The sequence below is a fragment of the Mastomys coucha genome, unplaced genomic scaffold (genome assembly GCF_008632895.1).
Source record: "Mastomys coucha isolate ucsf_1 unplaced genomic scaffold, UCSF_Mcou_1 pScaffold20, whole genome shotgun sequence".
Lineage (NCBI taxonomy): Eukaryota > Metazoa > Chordata > Mammalia > Rodentia > Muridae > Mastomys > Mastomys coucha.
In genome coordinates, this window is record NW_022196903.1 from 61,246,808 (window position 1) to 61,271,735 (window position 24,928).

The 24,928-nt window shown below is 42.0% G+C and overlaps 2 long non-coding RNA genes and 1 pseudogene across 3 annotated transcripts in view; 1 reads left to right on the forward strand and 2 right to left on the reverse strand.

Annotated features, from left to right (window-relative positions):
• The window catches only part of LOC116099019, a 63,698-nt gene extending 50,877 nt beyond the window's left edge, over positions 1-12,821 (reverse strand). For both annotated transcript variants that reach the window (XR_004122041.1, XR_004122042.1), the window contains exons 1-2: positions 12,702-12,821; positions 6,496-6,577 (exon numbers count right to left, since the gene is read on the reverse strand). This is a non-coding gene — a long non-coding RNA (uncharacterized LOC116099019). The remainder of the gene's footprint in view (positions 1-6,495; positions 6,578-12,701) is intronic.
• A 109-nt stretch (positions 12,822-12,930) lies between these two features.
• Positions 12,931-18,992, forward strand: LOC116099022. Its single transcript, XR_004122044.1, has 2 exons — positions 12,931-13,247; positions 18,461-18,992. It is a non-coding gene; the product is annotated as an uncharacterized LOC116099022 (long non-coding RNA).
• Positions 18,993-23,447: 4,455 nt separating this feature from the next.
• On the reverse strand, positions 23,448-24,361 carry LOC116099869 (annotated as a pseudogene).
• Positions 24,362-24,928: the final 567 nt, after the last annotated feature.

Sequence of the window (24,928 nt, forward strand, 5' to 3'; positions counted from 1 at the left end):
CGATAATAAGATAAACTATTGAAACCACAAAAATATTCGAAAGTAAACAACAAATTTTTGAATGAACAGGGACTGGTCCAAGAAATCAGCGAGAGGAAAAAAAAAAAAAAAGATAGTGAAAACCCATCCTATCAGGACCACCGAGATGCAGCCAAGGTATCTAAGTAAAGCTTGTAGAGATAAGGGCTCATATTAAAAATAACCTCGGGGCTGAAAAGATGGCTCAGCAGTTAAGAGCACTGACTGCTCTTCCAGAGATCCTGAGTTCAATTCCTAGCAACCACATTGTGGCTCTCAACCGTCTGTAACAGGATCTGATGCTCTTTTCTGTTGTGTCTGAAGAGAGTGATGGTGTACTCACATACATAAAACAAATAAATAAATCATTAAAAATAATCTGAGTAATATCAAATAAATATCCTACCAAACTAATTATGTACCTCAATTCTATTGAAAAACATTAAGTAGCCAATCCAGAACACAGTAGATAGCAAAAAGCAATAAGGATTAAGGAAGAAATTAAGAAGAAGGGTATTAAAAGAACAATAGACAAAAATCAACTAAAGAGTTGGTTTTTGGAAAATTAATAAGATTTACAAACCACAGAATCTTTCAATTGATACTGAAGAGACATGTAAGTAAGTCCAACATGCCCTTATGATAAAAGTTCTGGAGGCTTGGGAATAGATGGAACATATCTCAAAATAATAAAGGCTACATGAAACAAACCTCTAGGCAACAGCATATAAAGCATTTCTCTAAAGTCACAAACTAGACAAGGATGCCTACTCTCCCCTCTCTTTCATTTGATATAGTACTAAAAGTTTTTGGTATAACAATTAAACAAGAGAAAGACCTTAAAGGGGTATAAGTAGGGGAGAATGCCAAACAATCGCTGTTTTCAAACAACATGACTCTTTACATAAAGAGAACCCTAATAAGCTTACTAAGAATTTCTTGGACCTAATAAACTGTAAAGTTGCAATATTAAAAAATTAAAGTTTAAAAAAGGTACTATTTTATTTATACCAATAGTGTACTCTCAGAGAGAAAAAAATTCATTCAAAATAACTCCAAAAAAATAAATGTTTAGAAATATATCTAACCAAAGAAGTAAAAAAAAAAAAATGAAATCTATGTAACAAAAGAAGTGAAAGACTTATGTAATGAAAATGTCAATATTGAGAAAGGAAATCACAAAACTTCCTGGATTGGCAAAAATTAATGCCCATATTACTAAAAATTATTTCATCAAATCCAGATTTGATACAAAACTTAAAATTCTGATGTTATATTTCATAAGAGCACTTCTGCCTTGGTTAGGGTTTTATTGTTGTGAACAGACACCATGACCAAGGCAACTCTTATAAAGACAATATTTAATTGGGGCTGGCTTACAGGTTCAGTCCACTATCATCAAGGAGGGAACATGGCAGCATCCAGGCAAGCATAGTACAGGAGGAGCTGAGAGTTCTACATCTTCATCTGACAGACTGCTAGCAGAATACTGGCTTCCAGGCAGCTAGGATGAGGGTCTTAAAACCCATACCCACAGTGATATGCCTACTCCCTCAAGGCTACACCCATTTCCACAACTTCTAATAGTGCCACTCCCTGGGCCAAGCATATACAAACCATCACAATAGGCTTAGAAAAATAATACAAGAATTTATATAGAATTACAAAAGACCATTAATAACCAACATAATCCTGAGTAAGAGCACTGCTGGAGGTGTTTCAATACCCACCATCAGATTACACTATAGAACTAGAGTGATAAAGAGAGCCTGTGATGGCATAAAAAATGGACACGTAGGTCCATGGAATAGAGTAGAGTACCGAGAAATAAAATCCAAAGCTATGCCCACTTAAGTTTTTACAAAGGAAGCAAAAAACAAACAAACAAGCAAATCCACTGACGGTGGGGGTGGGGGTGGGAGGAAGCCTATCCAACAAATGGTGTTGGCAAACTTGGATTTCTGCTACAGAAAAAGGAAATTAGATTTTTATATTTCACACTGCAGAAAAAATAAATTCAAAATAGATCAAAGATCTTAATATAAAACATGAAACACTGAAACTTCTAGCAGAAAAAAAAATAGAGAGTACCCTTCAGAATACTGAGGTAGGCGAGAAGGTTTTGAACAGAACAATAACAGCACGGTGACCATCGCCCTTGAATCGACAGATGGGACTACATGGAAATAGTTTCTGTACAGCAAAGGAGACAACCAGCAGAGTAAACAGTGTGGGGAAAAAGCTTTACCTGGTGCCCTTTGAACAAGTGCTTCACACCAGAATTTACAAAGAATTGCCGAAAAATACGAAGGAAACAGAAACTGACAGTCAACAAATGGGTAAATGCACTGAATCGACACTTTGTAAGAAAGACACACAAATGGCCAATAACGATTTAATAAAGTGCTCAATGTCCATAGCCATCACATACATGCAATTAACAGCCCCGTTAGAATGGCTATCATTAATCTGACAGCAAATATTGGAGAGGATGTGATGAAAGAAGCCCTTCTTCACTGTTGGTGGGGGTGCAAGTGAAAACAACCGTTGCGGAAATCAGTTTGGAAATTTCTCAAAAAATTAAAAATAGAATGGCCATTTGACCACATGCATTTCACTGCTTGGCATAAATCCAGAGAACTCCAACCCTACCATAGAGGTATTCAAGCCCTGTGTATATTCTTGCTTCATTCCTTATAGCAAAGAATTAGAAACTCCTTGTCTGTCAACAGGTGAGTGGATAATAAAATAAAATATATTGAAATATATTAAATATATTAAATAAAAATATAATATATAAAAATATATAATATATTAAATAAAAATATATAATATGAAGGAAAAAATACTATTCAGCTCTAAAGAAGAATGTGATCTGTTGGGAGGCAGAGACAGGCAGATTTCTGAGTTGAAGGCCAGCCTGGTCTACAGAGTGAGTTCCAGGACAGCCAGGGCTATACAGAGAAACAGTGTCTTGATAAAAAAAAAAGAATGTGATCACAAAATTTGAAGAAAAATGGATATCCTTAGAATGTATATTGTTAGGTGGGATCATACACTCTTAGAAAAAATAAAAAGAACTTCATGTTCTCCTTCATATGTAGAATCTAGCCCTAATATATGTAAACAAATGTATATGTGAGTACAGTATAACGTGCAGAAAACAGACTAAGGAAGACTAAATATTGAGGAATGAGGAAAGACTAGATGCAAGTAATGAGCACAAATTACAAAAGAAGGTATAAAAGGATAGCTCTTTAAAGGTAATTGTTTTCTAGTTCTAAATCTGTTGTGGATATGTTGTTTGGGGCAATGGATAAGTGTGTAATAACATATTTGCTAGTATAAAATCCAATTTGGAGTTCTACAGCTTTCATCTGAATGGCAATTACGTGTAGAAAATCTATTGAATTAGTCTTTGGGTATGATTAATTTTGATGTGTTGATATTCTTCATTTGCAACTTTTTTCTAATAATGAAGTTTTTAAAAATAATAATAATTTTTAAAAATCTCCACTGTGGGATTGACAGTGTTTTGTTGATTTTTTTTTAAATCTTTTGCCCTGTGGACTCCCTGAATGTATTTCAGGGACACACACAGGTCTAGGGGCCACCTTTAGAAACATGTCATATAAGACAGTTTTTCACAGTGCTATTTATAGCAAGGCAATTTTCCGGTCTTGGCCACTAGCCAGGCTTCCTCTTGCATTGTATGATGTTGGCTCAGAAGCCTCTGAAATGGCTTCCAAACCAGGGAGAATTCTTCCTAAGTCTCCAGACTGGGCCCTATAAGGGCAGTCTGAACCTGCCCCTCTGTGGATGCTGACGGCTGTATGTTGACCCAGGCAAACATGACCACTGGCCTCCCAGAGATCCATCCCTGCCAGGACCTAGCAATATTGTGATGACGAATTATGATCATGCTGTTGTGTGGCACTTACTCCAAAAAGGTACTCTATTAGTTGCCCGTTGCAACTGTGAACAAGATAACCACAGCCTTAACTGGCATTTTTTTTTCTTACAGTTCTGTTGACAACTGGTTATTGGCAGAGCTGTCATCTATAGGAGGCTCTCCAGTTTTTGTGGCTTCTTCTTCCTTCCTCAAAAACACATCACTACAGTCTCTTTCTATGACCTGACTTAGAGTGACAGTCTGTGCCTCAGCAAGTCTGGTTCAGCTATTGATCTGGGAAGAGCCAATTGAAAGCGCCAAATTAATAGTGAAAAGGAGATTCAATCCATGTGGCCACCTTGGGGAAAGTTACAGAAAGACCCAATGGCCCCAAGTCCAAGAGAGTAAAACTAACATGGGAGGTAGAAAGCAGGCACACTGAGCAGTCAGACAGAGATGTGGTTCCCTGACCACGACTATTTCAGCTCTGGCTTTTCCTGCTAGGTCCTTGCCAGGTTGTCAATCCTTCTCCCAGAGACAAGTCCCTCCTCTAGCTATAGTTCATCTCCTAGAAGTTCCCAGGGCTTCCAACTTTTCTTTCTGCAGCAAGAGAGCCTGGTAAACTCTAATTTCTTTGAGCCTACTGTTTGACTAGAGAGCCTCAAAGAGAGGCTGTCAACCAGGCTGGGTTCCTTCCAGCTTGGGACCTTCTCTTCTCCTATCTTGCCCTCCTTATCCTCTGCATCTCTCTCTTCTCCATCCTGCTTTTCTTCCTCTTCCTTTCCCTACCTGCTCCCCTTCCCTCCATTTCCCTTTCCTTTCCTCTATTCTTACCCTCCACTTCCTTTTCGGCTCTTCTCCCACTCCACTTCCCATTCCATGATGCAACAGCCACTGTCTCAGAGAACCCTTCTGATTACTCTGAACCAACCTGGTAAATCCAGGTCCAACCTGATCACATCTTCAGTGTTGCTTTTGCCATGTGACACGTCAGCCACAGATTTAAGAGACTTGGATGTGAGCGCACCATGCATTCTACTACAGTTGCCAATACCCAAAAATTAAAGCCAAAATGCAGCAGCCATGAGTGGTGCTGGCTGTGGAGCAGCAGACTCCTTCGTCCAAGGAGATAACACTTGTGATTTCTTTGAAGACTGAGTGGCACAATCCTGAGAGGACAGCTTCCCCTGTCAAATGCCTGTGACTGTTATAATTAGCCATTATTATGGCACTTTAAGTCTGGGTGACTTGGAGTCCTTTGCACAGTAGCTATCACAGCTATATGTTTATTTTGAGTGACTGTGTGTGATGATTTTTTAATTGCTTTTAATTTTGTAACTACTACCTTAAGACATTATTTTAAAGCTTTTAAAGCACCTGTAAAGTTCTTTCTTATTGCCTTCAGAATGAAGGCCAAGTTTTTACTGTGGTGGTTTGGATGAGAATGGCCCCCACAGGTTCATAGGTTTTAGTACCTGATCCTCAGTTGGAAGAATTGTTTGGGAAGGATTAGGAGGTGTGTCACTGGGCCAGGCTTTCACGATGTGAGCCCTCAGCTACCACTCAAGCACCATGCCTGCCTGCCTGCCTGCTGCCATGCACCCTGGCAGGATGGCCATGGACTCTAACTCTCTAAAATTGTACACCCCAAATAAATTCTTCCTTCTATAAATTGCCTTGGTCATGGTCCTTATTATAGCAATAGAAAATTAATAAGGCATTTACTTAACATGATAAGTTTTTGCAAGATCCAGTTCCAGTTTGCTTCAAACTTCACTTCCCACCACTCCCTCCAGACCTTCAATCTTTCCCTCTAGCAGTATTGAACTTGGCCTACTTTCTTAGTCCTCCGGGTCCTCTCTTGCGCCATGTAATTTTCTTTGCTTAGAATATTCCCTTTCTACCTCAGTTATTGAAACATACACCTATATATACTACCTGGAACTTGTCACCTTGTGCTGGATAGTTTTATGTCAACTTGACACAAGCTAAAATCATCTGAATCTTAATTATGATATGCTTCTATAAGATCTGGCTGTAGGCAAGCCTTTAGAGCATTTTCTTAACTGGTGATTAGTGGGGGAGGGTCCATCCCACTTTGTGTGGTGTTATCCCTGGGCTGGTAGTCCAGGATTCTATAAGAAAGCAAGCTGAGCAAGCCAGTAAGCAGCACTCTTCCATGGCCTTTGCATCAGGTTCCTGCCTCCAGGTTCCTCTTTGAGTTCCTGCCTAGACTTCTTCAGTGATGGACCTGCAAGTATAAGCTGAAATAAACCCTTTCCTCCACAAGTTGCCTTGGTCATGGTGTTTCATCAAAGCAAAAGTATTACTAACTAAGACACACCTGGATAATTCCTATTTATCCTGTCTAAGATCAACACCTCACCCTCAACATCCCACACATTCCAAATAAAGAGATCAACTAGGTCTTCTACAGTGTCTCCAGCCCTTATCCCCAGGTAAAGGTCACCATATTGTAACAACCTGCCTTCTCACAGCTCTGTAACCCATCCTGGATCACCAGCCTCCAAGATGGTGAAGGACCAATAAGTACCTGAATGGACAAAGAACCCAGTCATTGTTACCTGAGTGCCTTCTTCTGCCTCTGTCTCTGGAGTGTGCAGAGTGTCCTGGATTCACCTCCACGTCCTCAGACCAGCAGGGCACCTGGAAGAAACAGAGGGCACTCACCAAACAGTTGCTGAACAGCTTAGTCTCCCCTGAGATGTTCTGTTTTCATAAAGCATAAGTTACCATAAGCTACAGTTGTGTGTCGGCCACCATTGACTAGGCTCTGGGAGAGACAACAAACCAACGCAAGCCAGATTCTTCTCTTTACATGCTTTCAGGAACACACAGGAGGTGCCCAATGCAAATGTCTCTTGAAGGCTCTGCAAATCCTTCTCAGTGGATTTTACTCCTCCACCCTCTTGCTGAGAAGTAAACCCCAAGAGTGGCTGTGTGCAGCCATAAGTTAGCCACTATTTCCCCCACTTACTGTGTGCTTCTTTAGCTTCTGCTCTCCTCCATCTGCTGCCTTTACCTAACCACCGATAGCACCAGCTTCCTACCACTGTTTTGCCAAGCCCATTCTACCACACCTGAATCTAACCTTGCTCTGTCCCAGGCTTACCCTGGACTCAGGAATCTATCTGCCTTTATAAGTATAAACATAAAATGTAGCTGGGTGGGCTCTCTGTGATCACCACTCCCTAAATCTCTTTATTTCCATCCTTGGTATCTTTCTGACAAGTTGGCTTACAGTGTAGCTGCTTTTGTTCCTTTAGATTCGTGAAACCCTTCATAATTCATATTTCATCCTTATATTTTGCATAGTTGAGAAATTGCATATTTTCAAACACATGTTTTTAGAGCTCTTTCCTGTAGTTTAAGGGCTGTCCTGAAGGTCCCAGCATTTACCATTTTGCTGAGACATTAGCCACACCTTCGCCTCCCAGATTCATGCTGTCTCTGATTATCATGGGGTCATTAATGGTAACAGGGAGGACATTCCTCAGAGTAATGTGAAGATGTGAACATTATTATACAAACAAGCTCTATGCCCAGCCCACAGCAGCCATCACTCATGGAGGCCCACGCCTGCTGGTCCTGCCCCAGGGGCAGGAACACTGTTAAGCTGTTCCTACTAAGGCCATGATAGAATCCCTGCTTACCCTGAGTAAAGTGTATGTATTTACATCCACCACCAAATGAAGCAATATGAACAAGCAAGGATCATCTTAGAGAGCTGCTTCATTAAGGATCATTGTGGAAAGGCCTTTAACTACTAAAGAACTACACCTAAAACTTGGGAGGAGGGCTTCCTCCCCTCTAGCCCCTCTGGTGCTTGGCCCTCTCCAGTTTGTCCCAGGCCACCTTCCCCTTCCTGCCAGGCCCTTAGATGTCCCGAGGGGAAACATAGACCTCAGACCCCACCTCCTGCTCCTTGACTCCCTCTCCAGGAGGAACGCTGGTAGCGCTCCTGGTACTCAAAGAGAAAACCAGGAAGCACTGTGGACTCCCTATATGAGATTTTGCCTTGCCTCCTCCTGGCAGAGTGCTAGAGGCACTCAGGCACCCTTAGTGGAAAGGCAGGACACACAGTAGACCACTCCCTCCTCCCGTTTCTGTCCTATTGACCCTGCAGTGGCTCAGAAAGCATACCCGCCCCTGTTCACCCTTAGAGCAAAGCTCTTAACTTATGAAATAAGCCAAAGCTTTGCTTGGGATGGCAGGAGAAAGGACAGTTTGTGACAAGAAATAAGTATGAGAAGATCAGTCTCCAGAGCACCAGAACATTGTTAGGTTTGGTGTAACAGAGAATGAGCATGTCTCGTGGCATAACTACATTCCTTGTTGCATCCTTAACTCATTACTTTCCAGCCATCCTCATCATCAGTGAGTTACTACACATCTGCCACAACATAATTTGTATCATGAAACGACTATAAAAACAAAAGTAAACTAGAGATGATACCATTTCTTTTAAAACTAGCCCAATGGCAGCCTTTGCAGAGATAGAAAAAAAAAAAGCAATTCCAAGTATTTTAGTGGAAACACAAAGGAAGATACATAGCCAAAGCAATTCTAAAGAAAAAGAACAAAGCTGGAGGTATCACACTTGAATTCCAACTATGATACAGTGTAACAGTAACAAAGAGGGCCTGGTCCTGGCACAGAAAAAGACATGCAGATCAACTGAACACGTTAGAGGACCCATGCAGAAATAAATCCATACAGCTAAAGCTGCCTAATTTTTGACAGTCATCAAAAACATTCAAAGGAGGAAAACAACAGCTTATTCAACAAATGTTGCTGACAAAGCTAGACATCTACTAACAGAAGAATAAAATTAGACCTATTCTTTCACCGTGTTCAGAGATCAGTTCCAAGTAAATCAAAGACCTTAATTCAATACCTGAAACACTGAAACTGGGAGAGGAAACCAAACATGGAGATTGCACATCAAGATAAACAGTTTGAACACATCTCCAATAGCACAGGAAATAGTAACATATAGGGTTACATGAAGCTAAAAGTGTCTTGACAACAAAGGAAAGTATCAGCAAAGTAAGCAAACAGCTGACAGAATGGAACGATACAGTTGCCAGCTATGCTTTGGATACCGTACTAATGGCTAAAACTTATAAAGAGCTACAAAAATTCAACACCAACAGAAGCAAAGCAGCCAATCAACAAATAGGCTTATCCAGATGAACTTACTGTTCTCAAGAAGAAAAAACGCCAATAGCCACTAAGAATTTTTTTAAATGTTCAACATCAGGGAAATGCTAGTTAAAACTTCTCTGGGATAGTATCTCAGGCCTGCAAGAATGTTTGCCATTAAGGAAGCTGGGTCAGTGAGATGATCAGCAGATACATTCACTGCTGCCTAAGGCCGAGTTCCATCCTAGAAACTCTTGTTGGGAGAAGAGGCCAAGCTCCTGAAAGTCATCTCCAACCTCCACATGCATGTGTGGCATCTACACACCCACAGTCAAACAAAAACAACAATGATAAGGAAATGAAGGTGCTGGAGGAATGGTTCAGCAAGTAAGAGTACTGGCTGGTCTTCCAGAGGACCTGAGTTTGATTCTCAGAAGCCACATGGTGGTTCACAACTACTTGTAACTACAGACCCAGGGTGTTCAACCAGTCCTCTTCCAGTCTCTTCAAGCACCAGACACACACGTAGTGTACAGACATATATGCAGGCAAAATACCCATACACATAAAACTAAAGAGAAAACTAACAGCAAATGCTGATTAAGACTTGGGAAAAGAGGAATCTTTATTCACTTCTTTTTGTTTGTTTGTTTTTGTTTTTGTTTTTTGTTTTTTGAGACAGGGTTTCTCTGTGTAGCCCTGACTGTCCTGGAACTCACTCTGTAGACCAGGCTGGCCTTGAACTCAGAAATCCACCTGTCTCTGCCTCCTAAGTGCTGGGATTAAAGGCATGCACCACCACTGCCCGGCCTTTATTCACTTCTAGTGGGAATGCAAATTAGTATCACCAATATGGAAATCAGTCTCGAGGTTTCTCAAAAAAAATTAAAAAGAGAACCATTGTGTGCCTTGGACATAAACCCAAAAGACTCCCTATACTACCACAAAGACATTACACATCCATGTTTCTTGCTGCTCTACTCACAATAATAATAATGAGACCAGCTAGATGCTTATTAACAGACAAATGAATAATGGAAATATGATATAGATACACTATTGCACTTTACTCAGACATAAAGAAAATTGTAGTTTTGAAATAGATGGGAAAATGAACAACTCTGAAAAGTGTTAGTTCAAGTGACCCAGACTCAGAAAAGCAGAAAACACGTGTTCTTTCTTACATATGGATCTTAGTTCATGGTGTATAAACTTTCGCACATCAGCAGGAGTAAATGTGGGTAAAGCCTAGAAAACCAAAAGGGCAAAGAGAGGCTAAGAAGAGATGAGATGCAAAGAAGGGGGGAGCACATGTGGTGGGAAAACATACAGAGACTAGGAGAGAAGGCTGCAAGTCAGGAAGGAAGGTGGAGATGGGCAAGGAGGGCAACCAAGGATAATATATCTTGATTGTAAAACCCATAATGAGCATGACATAGTGGTACAAGTTTTTAATCTCAGCAAGTGAATTATTGTGTGTTCAAGACCAGTCTCATATGCATAGTAAACTTTAGGGTAGCCAGGGCTCCACTATGAGACTTTTCTTCAAGGAAAGAATATCAGAATGATACCTAGTACTTTATATGCTAATTTAAACACACACACAAACAAATGAAAACAAAACTAACAACAATATGTAGCATAAGTTAGAAGGAAGGGAAAGACACTACCATTCAAGATGGAAATGCTGTGAGCTGTGAGCCTGGCAAGCCCTGTGCTGGTCACCAAGGGAGTTAGCTCTAACTCCCACAAACAAACCGAAAAACAAAGGAGCACACACTGACTGCCTGTCTCACTGTATCCATGGCTCCTGCCAGGATCGCAGAGTCTAAGCACTCACACAGTTAGATGGTAGGTGGTTTCTACAGACTGCAGATTTTGTTATCTGCTCTTGACACTCACTTTTCAAAAGATATCCACACTACCCTCATTCAATACTGCCTTATGGGCAATGGTTTCAGAACTATTTTATAGGTGAAGAAATAAAAACTCAGAAATGTCAAGTACCTTGTCCAAGTCCAGATATGCCAATCAGATGGTTTCATATTGAGATTTTTGGGGAAAAAAATTGAGGGAAAAAAAACCCATTGTAGCAGTGTTAAATAGATACTGGAAATTGATCCCTCACAAAATAAAAGGAAAGGCTAGAGGAACACCGACTAGGCTGAGCCCTTCAGCAAAAGCACCAGACACTGCCCTAGATCAGCAAGCTGAATCGTGCCAACTGCTGACTCACACGACCAGACACTTCCATCTAGAATGGTGGCTTCGAGTGTGCAGCAGGACCCTGGGTGATTCTATTTTCATGCCTTTAATCCACTCTCATTTTGAGTCTTCTATGAATACATCTCAGTGGTAGGCTCTGACACATACAGAACCACTAAAAAGGACTGAGAAAGGTGGCTTTGCCTTTCAGACTCAGGATTCAGGAAGGATGAGGAGGGAGAGACAGCTGCTGAGCGACATTCTATCCTTCAGTCGGCCCTCCGACAGGCCAGCCATCTGCTAAGAAGCCTCTCAGGAGATATCAATGGTGGAATCTCTCTTCTCACTTTATTTGTTGTTTTGATATCTCTCTGGAGTAACCCAGTAGGTGAATTCACTACGTTGTACCCACTTACTCTAGCAACAGTGAAAATCCAAACCACTGTGTGGGCCTCGCTCTTGCTTTCTCCACACACGTGCTTTGACTCTATGGACTTCTGAGCTTCATTGTCCACTTTCAGCTCTCCTGTCCAGCGTGCAGATCTGCCACCAAGGTAACTAATATGGACAAAGTGGTGACTTAAGTCAGGCATTTTGTCAATGCTACTCGGCATTAGAGCTCATGAAATACTCTGCATGGAATTGTCAGGAAGATTAAGTTAAAGAACACAAGTGTTTGTCTCTTTGTGCTAGGGGCAGAGTAGTGCTGAAGCCTGGCCCTGATCTGATCATCTAAATTGCACCCCAGGCCAGGTGCCTCAGTTTACCTCTGTGCTCCTACTTTATCACCCCCAAATCACTGAAACCATTGATTCATTGTCTCCCTAACTTCCCACAGGTTAGATAGCCTGTGATCTGGGCCAGGGCTTACCATTTTCTCTGCTGTTAGTCCCAACATCTATCTCTATGACTGGCACATGGAAGCTTCAATCCCTACAGGATAAGACTACAGGATGCCGGTGCTCATGTCTTAGAGAGTTTATAGCCAGCCTGAATCTCCAGCAATGAAGATCCTGGCAGATGTGCCCTCCATCACAATTACAAAGAATAGTGACATTATTGACCTCCTTAAGGTTATTTTGTAAAATGTCAGGGAATAACCTTCCCTTGAGGAGTAAACTCTTGAGAAATCATAAAGCTTAGGCCTGTTCCTACATGGCCAGCATGGGAGAGAACAGTGAGGGTGCCTTTCACAGTGTTGAGGTTCACCAGACCCCCAAATGAACACTTAAGATGTACTCTTCTCAATACATTGCACTTTAGCATCTCTAAGGGTCTTCGGTTCCGATGTCAGATACTGATGGGTTCAAGGTCATCAGTCCCAGGTACCTGATCAGGATTTATTGTATGGGAAAGGGTCAGCTGTCTGGAGCTTCTCTGCCAGTGAGGTTGACCCTTATGCCCTGAAGCATTACCTCACCTCCAGGCCTTTGGATCGACAGTGCTGCTGTTACTCCATCATGCAACAAGCAGAGCTTGAAGGACTTGCTCACAGCCTCTCTCTTAAGGACCAAGGCTTTGACCTAGAACCTCTGGGTCATGTGACAGGCACAACAAAGCAAGCACCTGACCTCAGACTTTCCTAGCACTTCTCACATCCTAGTCTATTAACTGTGTCATAATGGGTGCAGTATTGCCAGTCTGCCTGACCAGACCCCTGGCTCTGAGACAGCCAGGGCCATGTCTGTTCTGTTCACAGTACACTCAGTACTGAGTGTACACTGAGTGAGGACACTCAGCAGCAAAACAGCCAGGTGGTGAATAAGATGTAAATCTACTGCTGCTCACTGGAGGGATACCTAAAGGACAGAATGAAAGTCACAAGAAAGATGGGGGGTTCTGTTCTTGGTGTGTTGTGAAAGTCTCACACTGCCCTGAGCAGTTGGATAACCTTCCTGTGGTCTCTACTTTCCCGTGAGTAACCTTCTCCACAAAAGGATCGGAGTTCTCCTTCTTTTGGAGCAGGGTATGTGTGTGTGTGTGGAGGGGGAGGGTTTGGAGACTGTCTCACAGCGTAGCTCTAGCTGTTCTGGAATTCTTTATGTAGACCACCAGGTTGGCCTTGAACTCACAAAAATTTGCCTGCCTCTGCCTCCTGAGTGCTGGGATTAAAGGCGTGTACCACCATGCCCAGCTAGATTTGGGAGGGGAGGAGGAAGGGGAGGAGGAGGAAGATAATATGTTCAAAATAGATTTTATGAACTTATCAAACAATTAATTAAAAAACATGTTAAAAAAAAGAAAAAACACTCCACAGGATGATTGAGTCCTGTTGGAGGAAAGTTGGATTGCTGAAAATGTCCCGGGGGACCCTACTGTCTTATGCTCTGAGACCTGTGTCTACTGCATCCTCCCCAAGCCCCGACACCCCGCATTCTGGACCAGCTCACCACTCCTAGACTGCTCTGTCATATCCAGTTACATCCCAACCCCGTGTCCTGATTTGTGAAGGACAGGTATCAGCTTACTTTCCCTACCCTTGACTCCAAATTCATATCACATATTCCTCGTTTTAAAGTATATAATCCAATCACTTCTGTTACATCATTACACTCACAATCTTCCAGAATTATCATCCAGTTTCAGAGCGTTCTTCACCTCCAAAACAGACCCTGGACTTGTGAAGCTGCCATACTCTAGTACTCTTCCCAGTTTCTGGCTTTCAGCTGCATGCCTCTGCAGGTCTCAATGCAAATTCTGTGTGGCTGACCTTATAGGTCTCCATTCAAAGCTCACCTCTTCTACCATCTTCCTAACTGTGTTAGGTCACTCTGACACCTTTGTACACTATTCTGAAACGCTTGCAGATGATACTCCACTCTGTCTCTACTTTCTTTCTTTCTCAGTCTTGCCGGCAGACAGCTTGATGCTAGCTCCATTTACAGCATCTACTGTATCAGGGCACAAAGGCTTCTCACACAGCTATGTTGAATACATGGATAAGGTGGAGGTTCTGGTGCCTAGATTTCAGGCCTGGCTCTGCAGCTTTTCAGCTGAGTGAGCATGGGAAAAAAGACTTAACTTCTCTGCTCCTCAGACGCTTTTCTGTGTGATGGTAATGTCAAGCAGACTACAGGCTGGCAAGCTGTGGAGAGGAAAGACACGTGAAGAACTTCCCAGTGCACAGTAATGTTTCATAAATATTAATTTAATTGATTCTTTATTATGAAAATAACTATCACGATGACATGTGTCATTTACAATAGGGGCTCAAGCATATGATGTGGGATATAGAGTAGGACCTCATGCTCGGAAATTTGTGATCCCACTTTGAGAGGCAGGCATGGGGCCCTGCCCTCTGTAACTTCTGACATTCTTGGCTCAAGTCAGCCGTTGGCTAAAGAGGAAGATAGTTGAGATGTTTTCTGAGAGCCCTCTTGCTATACAGGCAGAAAGCTTTCTTCGTCTTGATCGGTGGGGATACCAGGCTGCCTTATCCTAAGTGATCAGGTGTTATACGGAGAGAGTCTCTGCAGGCATTTGTGTACTATAGATTTTGACCTTGACTCCAGAAAGCAGCAGGCGTCAATTCTGGAAAAAAGCTGTTTGTCTCTGTAATCCTCATTTCCTTATGAATAAAGTAAGAATAGAAAGAGATATGCTGGGAGAATTTAATGAAGTCATAGAGCTAAAGCAAATACAAGACATGTGTCCTCAGAAAATTTTCTTTTTTCTGCTTGGAAGCTTGAGTTACTCATCTGCAGAGTGAAGAAGATGACGTTAGAATCCATCTGCTTGGTAATTCATGAGGTTCCTTCCAGCTTAAAAATATAGTAAAATGTATTAGGCTTCATTTATTTAAATGTATTTTTTTTTTACTATGTTTCTGTATGAGTGTAGGTATATACATATGCGTGTAAATGCCATCAAAACCAAAGGAGGGTATCAGAATTCTTGGAGCTAGAATTAAAAGCAATTTTGAGACAATTAATGTGGGTGCCAAGAACCAAAGTCAAGTACTCTGGAAGAGCAGCAAGTACCATTGCCTGTGACTGCTGACCATCTCTCAAGCCCCTATTTGCTTTGTTTGGCATGTGTGTGTGTGTGTGTGTGTGTGTGTGTGTGTGTGTGTGTGTATGCTCACTGGTGTGTGTAAACTGCAGAAATTTCAGCAGAGGTCACAGGACAACCTTAAGTTAGTTTTTCATCTTCCATTGGAAGATCAGAGTCTCCTTTGTTGTCTTCTGTTGCTTATACAAGTCCTGTGCCTGCCTCCCACCTCCCCATGGGAGGACTAAGGTGGGAGATGAACACCATTCTGCCTGAATTCCCTGTGACTTCTGGAGGTTTGGTCCTCATGCCTTCAATGGTAAGCGATTTATCTACTGGAGCCATCTTCTCCCCAGCCCAATTTACTTATTTATGAAATAAGATTAGATTTGTGGCCCAAGCTACATTAGGCAACCCAGGCTGGTTTTCATCCAGGGATCCTCATGTTTCAACCTCCAGAGTGCTGGAATTACAGGCCTGTGTTACCAAATTAGCTATAAGAGATTCTGAGCCCAAATCATCAAGCTAACCTGCTTCTGAATTCATGACATAGTAAATGCTCATTGTTTAAAAATCAAACATAGAAACAACAAGAGGAACAACAACAACAACTAAGTTCTGAGGGTAATTGGCTATATAACAACAGATAATTGATTGAAACTCCCAGTCCAGCACATTGTTAATGTGCTGCACTGAAGCACATAAATATTCCCAGCACATAGCTTAAAAGCACCTGCCAGTCACTTTACTTCAGGTTAGGGCAGGCTTGGATGTCTCATGCATTGTCTAATCTTGAAGAGAATTTTAGAGTTGGAGCAGCACTCAGTGGTGGAGTGCATACTCAGCATACATAAAGCCTTGGGTTTGATTTCCAGAATAAAAAATAAAAAGTAAGGGGCTAGAGACATGACTCAGGGGTAAAATGCACTGGGTGCTCTTTCAGGGGACCCACGTTCAATTGTCAGCACAAATATGGCTGACATAAACTCATAAACTTCTGTATATTCACCCTTAGAGGATCTAACACCCTCTTCTCCCCTCGTAAGGCCCTAAGCAAACCTGATGCATAGACATGCATGCAATCAGAATACTCTTGCATATAAATATACTTTTAATTTTTAGATTGACTTTTTTTTTACTGGTATGAGTATTTGGCCTACACATATGTCTGTGTACCACATGTATTCCTGGTGTCATCAAAGGCCAGAACAGAGCTTTGGATCTCCTGGGACTGGAGTTACAGGCAGCTGTGAGTTGCCATGGGTGTGCTGGGGATTGAACCCAAGTTCTCTACCAAAGCAACAAGTGCTCTTAACTGCCGAGACAACTCCCAAGGCTGTCATGTAACTTTAAAATAAATGGTTTTAAGGAATTCGTTTAATTTGTTGGAATTCAGAATAAAAAGCTGTGAATTTGGTTTGGTGAAACTGGTCAGCAGGTAAAGGCACTGGTCACCAAACCTAGCAACTTAAGCTCAGTCCTTAGGACCAACATAATGGAAGGAAAGAACCAACTCCTGAAAGCATGCAGACATGACACATGTGCTCCCCCAACACATCACGTGCACACAAAACTTATAAATTGTGAAGTGGGATCATGTGGAGCAAAACCCTTGAGGGCAATTTTATCAGTTCCACCGTGCTCACTAGAGAATTACTGATTTGGGCAAACAAAGATGTGGGCTAGGTAGAGTCACTTACCAAAATACTTATAGGCTAGAGAAATGGCTTAGTAGGTAAGAGCACTTGCTGGCTTTTCAGAGGACAGGGGTTCCCAGCACCCATGTTGTTAGTTCCCAGTCACCTGTAACTCTGTCTCTACTGGACCTGACATCTTCTGACAGCTACAGGCACCTACACACACACACACACACACACACACACACACACACACACACACACACACACACACACACACACACACACACACACACACATCTTTTTCTTAAAAAAAAAAAAATCCTTAATGTTTTTATATTGAAATTATCTGCCTACCTTGCTAAACTGTACACTTAGCACACATGAACTTTCTGGCCAGAGACAAGCTGGGAGTTCACCTGGTTAATGTTACAAGTGACAAACAGAATTGGAAGTGGGTGTAATGAAGGTTCCCAAGCCTTGCCTATTCCTCCTGAATCAGAAACCCAGGGGTGTGCCTAGGAACAGCAATGGGTTGGTCAGACTGTAAGCTGAGTTTCTATAAAGACATAATACCTACTTCTTAAATTATTGGGAGGATCAAAGGAGATGAAGTTCATGGCACAGAACCTCACTTAAACATGACTCTGCATTGGATTGTATAATCAAGGCAAACTCCAGGAACAGTGCACCTGGAAATGCACACCAGGTCCTTGATGTCACCCAAGGCTATGGTGGGAACACTGAAAAGCAGAGGGGCAGTTGAGTGTGACGCGTCATGCCCCCAGGAGACAACTCAGGAACTTTCTTACTGAGCTGCCAAAGTAGATGCTTTTCCTCCTAGACCTATTTCACAGACAGGAGAGCTGAAGTGTGGGGCAGGTAAACAGCATTTCAAAAGCTGTGACTTACAGGTGGCAGAGTGAGAGTCTGAACCCAGGCCATCTGCCTCCAGACAACCAGAATAATTTATACTGGTAAGTTCTGCTAACCATCAAATACGACAGTAGGAGCCCCATGCCCTAAAATGCCCTCCACGCTGAGGATAAAAGCTCATGATGAACTGCAGGCCCAGAAAAGTAGAGCCTCAGCTCTCATCAGGGGTGAGTTTATATGAAATCAGGGCAGGAGACTGAAGGTTCCAGAGCCAGCAAGGGCTGGGAATGTAGCTCAGTGGCAGGGAGCCTGTCTCGCAGGCTCCAGGCCACAGGTTCAGAAAAGTAAATCATAAAGGTAGATGAGTCTATTTCAGTTGGCTTGGGCTGACTTCTGTTCTCCAGCCTTCACACCATCAACTCCCTCTCCTAGAACTGCCTGTTCTGTTCTTCTGGCCCAGCAACCTTCAATACAGCCTTTTACATCCCCTAAAGGCCATCTTTGATTCTTCCTTTCAAAATAGGTGTGCCGTATCATTCCACACGTTTGCTTATACTTTATAATAGCCTACTTAATGTCCTACAATCATAATCTGCAATCATCTGTATGACTGTGCATTTTTTAATCTCTGCACTGGTCCAGGATGACAGAAATCATGTCTGTCTTCTTCCCATAGGGCCTGGAGCAGCCCAGCCAGGCTTGGCTGAGGTGACAACACACCTATTCATGTGTGAACCTGGTAGAAGCCGAGATGGCCACACTGGCCTCCCCTCTCCTGTCCACGTGGTCACCTCTTCTTAGCCCAGTGCCCTTTTGCCTCTCTGAAGGGGATTTGCTGTGCTGAGGCAAGGGACACTCCAGCTACAGCACCTCTCTGTCCAAGGCTGACGTCTTCAGCCTTGTTCCAGGCCTTTACTCCAAAGGCCAAGCATCTTCCGTGAAAAAAGCTGCACCAAGTGTAAACCAGGAACCAAGAGAGGATGGACAAGAGGGTCTGGATGCCGTGTTTCTAATCAGAACCAGGTTTGGAATGAGGTCTGGCAGGTCATACAGGCAATGGCTTTCTGCTCCTTTTTTTGAGACGGTCTCTCTGTGTAACTCTAGAACTCTCTATGTACACCATGATGGCCTTGAACTGGTAGAGATCTGCCTACCTCTGTCTCCTGAGTGCTGGAATTAAATGTATGTGTCCTTCATACCTGGCTCAACACTGGCTCAACACCAGTATCTTTAACCACTGTTCTCAAAATCTCTTTACGCCAGTTCACTGACCTCATCGACATCTATGCATGAAACTTGTTAATTCTAAGCTGGGCTGGGAGGTGGAGACAAGTGATTACAGAAGACAGGCACACACACACAGCCTTCCGGCTGCAGCCAATCCACAATGCTGCTGACCTTAACAAGAGAAAAATCGTCAAAGCAGATTGGGGGACTGGAAGGAACTCCTTCACTGTAGCGTTCCTCTGTGGCACCCTGGGAAAGTAAATCTGATAACTCAGGCTGACTTCAAAGTGGCAAGTGGTGTAATTCAATGAGGAAACCCAGATGACATGGTCATTAAAACAGCAGAGTCTCCCAGAAGTCAATCCCTGGACAGACGATGCCAGCACAGTGCGAGCCATCAGAAAGCCTCTGGAGCAGGGATTCCCAGCCTGAGAAACCACCCATCTGCAGTTCAAAGGGAAAGGCACAGGCTTATCCCAGCCTCAGACTTAGCTTGGATCTGAGATTTGTGATTAGTCAATTATGGAGTTGCTTGGAATTTCAGTTGATACATGTACTTTCTAGCTCTGTGACACCGGGTAAGAGTCCCCTGGCTGTTCTGGTCTCTGTAGACCCCAGGCACACACACTGAAATGCTTTCAGGCAAAACATTCAAACACATTTAAAAAAAAAAAAGATAAAGGAAGGCAGGAAGAAAGAGACAAAGAGAGACAGAGACAGAGAGAGAGGAGAGACATTTTCTTCTCTGTGTGACTGAGTGTCAGCACATCTGTAAGTACTTGTGTTCAGCAAAGAGGGTCTGCAGTCACCCTTTGATGCCTAGGGGTTCCATAACCCTCCACAGATACTAGAATTGTGGATGTTCGAGTCCCTTCGGTAAAGTGGTATAGTATTTCATTCAGCCAGTGTTCACTCTCCATACACATTAGACCACCTCTAGCCACTGCACTGTACTGCTTATAGAACAACATCAAGGGATCTGTGTGTGTTCAGAAAAAAAACCACATTTTTAAAAAAAAAAAAATGTATGGGTGGTTGGCTGAATCTGCAGATGAACAACTTATGAGTACTGAAACCAAGCTTATTATTTGGAGTTTTAATAATAATAATGATAGTAATAATAGAACTGACTCCTGCAAGCTCTTCTCTGACCTCCACATGTGTACATTCACACACACACACACACACACACACACACACACACACACACACACACACACACTAAACAAATAGATAAACAAATGCAATAGAAAATTAATGTCTATAATATAGAGTTTTAGTTCACAAAGATCTCGTAATCCAATGGGGATAAAGCCACTACACAAAACCTCATCCTGGTCTGGAGAGATGGCACACAGATTAAGAGCACTGTCTGTTCTTCCAGAGCACCTGGATTCAAATCCCTGCATCCACACGGCAGCTCAAAATTGTTTGTAACTCCAGTCTTAGGGGACCCAACACCATCTCTGTTCTCTGCAGGCACCAGGCATGAATGTGATGCATAGACAGACATGTAAAAGTAGAATAAAATAAATCTTATTAAAAACGAAACCTCATTCTATGGTAGGTTAGGGTTATAAAAGATGCTCTTAGACTTAGCTGTAAGGAATGAGAAAATAAAGTCACAATCAAGCAGTGTTGAGAGGGAAGGAGAACTGGAGCTGGTGACCTTGGCACTGAGTCTTGAAGATGGGGAAGAGCTGAGAGATGCAGAAGGCTCCCTGGGTAGTTGGAGTCACATCTACGTAGTTTGGTCTCCAGTGTGAAAAAAGTATCCTCCTGTGTGTGAAAATGTCTCCTGTTGGACTATTAGTTCCTATGGAATAGACTCAGCAAGTCTGTGTGGATGACTAAACAGAACGGTTTTCAATTCAGTGAGCCACAAGTCTCTCCCACCACTAAACTGTGTAACTGTAGCAGGAAATTCACCAAGGACAGTTAGTACTCAAATGGCATGGGTCAATACAGTGGACCAGAAGGCCAAATTTGACCTCTGGGACCGAGATTGCCAGAACCTAAGGAAGCCTTCTGGTTTACAAGGAACATAGTGCAAGAATTGGGGGTGGGGGATCAAACAAGGATGTGTGTGTGTGTGTGTGTGTGTGTGTGTGTGTGTGTGTGTGTGTGTCTGTCCTATGCTGCAGTGACAGCTCTCCTGTGAGTAACCTCTCCATCTAAAAGTTGGCTACTTCCCCCTCTCCATGACCACAGTGAGATGTGTCCCTCTATGTTCCTTGTTTCTGTCAGATAGGATCATAGAATCTGAAGAAAATTGGAATGGCCCAAACCCTTTCTTTTAATTCAAAAAAAAAAAAAAAAGGTAAGTTGATATCTAGTTAATATCGGCATTGTTGCTCCCCTTCATCTGCTGCAGAGTACAGAGGACTAGGACCCAGGCACAGGAGACTCATCCCTCGATCCTCCTGGGAAGAAATCGCTCATTGCCAAGCCCCTGAGTTGCTCCCCAGTTACTCCATCCTTTTCCTTTTATGACCAATGTACTCTCCAGAGGCAAATTTGTATCTGGAATGCAGCTTACTGTTCACTAAGCATCTTATGGTATACTGTTTGCTCATATAGACAGACTGGATGGGGACTGTTTAAGCAAGCAGCTCCTGGATCAACATCATCCCTTCAACATTTAAGCACAAGAACATAACCTTTCAAATTCACCGTCAGATAAAGATTTTCTTCTTATACCATCATTCTCCTTACTGGATTTTTTCAAGATTTATTTATTTATTTTATGTATATGAGTACACTGTAGCTGTACAGATGGATGTGAGCCTTCATGTGGTTGTTGAGAACTGAATTTAAGACCTTTGTTTGCTCTGGTCAACCCTGCTAGCTCTGGTCGGCCTCGCTTGCTCAGTCCCTGCTCCCTCCAGCCCAAAGATTTATTTATTATTATAAATAAGTACACTATTGCTGTCTTCAGACACACCAAAAGAGGGTTTCAGATCTCATTACGAGTGGTTGTGAACCTCCATGTAGTGAACTCAGGACCTTTGGAAGACAGGTCAGTGCTCTTAACCTCTGAGCCATCTTGCCAGCCCTCTTCTTACTAGCTTTGAGAGGAAAAATAGTTTCAATTAACACTGGGGCAACATAAACATTCTTAAGGGTCCAAATTAGAGTATATAAGTGACGTGTGTGTGAGTGTGTGTGTGTGTGTTTGTGTGTCCCTGTCTGTCTGTCTAGCACATTTCCACCACAAATTCCTCATGCTTTCCTTTTCCAACTTTTAACTCTTTTTCATTCTGTTTCTTTTCCTTTTTGAAGGGGAGGGTGGATGTGGTTTTATTGGAAGTTTTTTTTTTTTTATATTTATTTTAATTTCTTGTGTGTATATCCCGTGTGCATGCAATGCTGCTGGAGGCCAGAAGAGGGCACAAGATCTTCTGGAATTGGAATTAAGGTGGTATATGCTTTTTCTTCTTTGCTGAAAGTAATTATCGGGTCTAGGGGTTTTCTGATGAAGTCTTTAGAGTCCTTTTAGTACAGGATCATGCCTACAAATTGGAATAATTGTAGTTGTTCCTTTATTTTTTATTTCTAGCTCAGACTTTAAGTACTAGACTGCATGAAAATGCAGAGAATGAATAGTTCTCGTTCTAGGTTTTAGAACAAATGCTTTCCTCCTTTCCCTCTTGAGTGTAGTACTTACTGTGACTCTGTGGAGCATAGCCTTTCTTATGTTGGCATACGCTCCTTGGCTTTCTACTCTCATCAGGGTTTTTGTCATTAAGGGATGTTGAACTTCAACACAGGCCCTCTTTGATTAAGGTCATCATGTGTTAAATATCCTTGACTATTTGTGTGCTGAATTATACTTCTTGGTTTGCATATGTTGTAGGACACTTTCATTCCTGGTTGCTTATGGAGTATGATCTTTTTAATGTGCTCTTTGTTTCAGTTTACCAAAAATATATTGAGACTTGTTGCGTATAGCTCATCAGGGAAATTGGTCTATAGTTTTTTCTTCACTGTGTCCTTATCTGGGTTTGGTGACAGAAATGCGGGCTTTGTGGCCTGAAGTTTTCAGTATTCTTTTCCTTTCTGTTTCATGGGATAGTTGAGAAACATTGGTATTAACTCTTCTTTAAAGACTTGGTATAATTCAGTAGTGAATGCGTCTTATCCTGAGGATTTTTTTTTTTTTTTTGTCAGAAGACTATTTATTACTGCTTCAGCACTGTTGGCTCTGTCAAAATTTGTTTATATCTTTCTGATTTGATTTTGGTTGCTTATATACATCTAGACGTTTGTCTACTTCTAGATTTTCCACTTGTTTGAAATATGTCTTTTTTTATGTTGCTTATACATGTTTATCCACTTTTAATGAGATTATTGCCAATGCATACATTATTTTCCTTAACTTTATTTTTACATTAAACCAATGTCTGTCATGCAGCCACCAAAAACCTTATAGTAAATTACACAGGTTTATAGTCCAGTTTGGACTCTACCTTCTTGGAGTCAGCCACTTTTCTGACTGCTTTCAAGAAGTCTTCTTGAACTACACAATCATGATCGGCATGAATTGCAAACATGCCTGCTTCAGTACAAACATTTCTCAGGTCTGCTCCATTAAAGCCATCTGAAAGTTTTACACTTGCTTCCTAATCTATTTCATCATGCTTTGTAAGAGGGCCTGCGTGGATTTTCAATATATCTAATCTTGCTTGTTCATTTGGTAAATCGATACGTATTTTTCTATCTAGTCCTCCTGGGCGCAGCAGTGCAGGATCCAGTGTAGCTGGTCTGTTTGTAGCCGTGATCATTTTAACTCTATGCAGAGTATCAAATCCGTCTATTTGATTTAGTAACTCCATTAAAGTTCTCTGACTCTCTCTGTCAGCTGATGTTACCTCAGAAAACCGATGGCCACCAATAGCATCTATTTCATCCATAAAAATGATGCGTGACTGGTGGTCTCTGGCATAATTAAACATTTCTCTAATCAAACGAGCACTTTCACCAATGTACTTGTCGAAATATGTCTTCTTTTAAAGAGAGTTTACTTTTATTATTTTAAATTGTGTATGTACGTGCACATAGGTATAGATACAGAGGCCAGAGGTGTCAGGTCCTCCTGGAGCTTGAGTGATATAGGCTGTGAGCCACCCAGTGTGGGTGCTAGTAACTGAACTTGGGGCCTCAGTGAGAACAGTATGTACTTTAACCTCTCTTTGTTCATCTTTAAGTTTATTAATTTGGTTCCCTCTCATTCATACACACATACATACTAGGATCTCACTCTGTAGCTCAAGCTGGCCCCCAAATCATGAGAATCATCTGCTTCAACCTTCTGAGGGCTGAGATTATAGATATGAATCAACACATCCATGGTGTGCGACTGCTATTCTGAGTCAGATAATGGCACAAAATTCTTCTCTACCATTGACCCTGACGTGGAAGGAAATACTGGGTTTGAGGCTTGTGAGAGCTCTGGCCTTGTCCTGAGTATAAAATTACCCAGCATTCACCTGGAAATGGCTTCTGTCATCTAAGACCCTTCAGGAGAAACTGTCATTGAGGTGTTCAGCTCTGCTCAGCTTACTTCTGCGCATCGTGACCCATGTGTGCTCTTTTAGTGTTTTCCATTCCTTTATAGTTTCCTGAAGCTCTTCCTCTATTTTTCTCTTTAAAATATAGTTTCTTGGGCTGGAGAGATGGTTCAGTGGTTAAGAACACTGACTGTTCTTCCAGAGGTCCTGAGTTCAATCCCCAGCAACCACATGGTGGCTCACATCCATCTGTAATGGTATCCAATGCTCTCTTCTGGTGTGTCTGAAGACAGCTATATAAAACAAATAAATAAATCATTTAATAAAATAAAATAAAATATAGCTTCTCCTCTTTCTCCTCCTTCTTATCTTCTTTTTTTTCTTCCTCTTCTTCCTTTTTTTTTTTT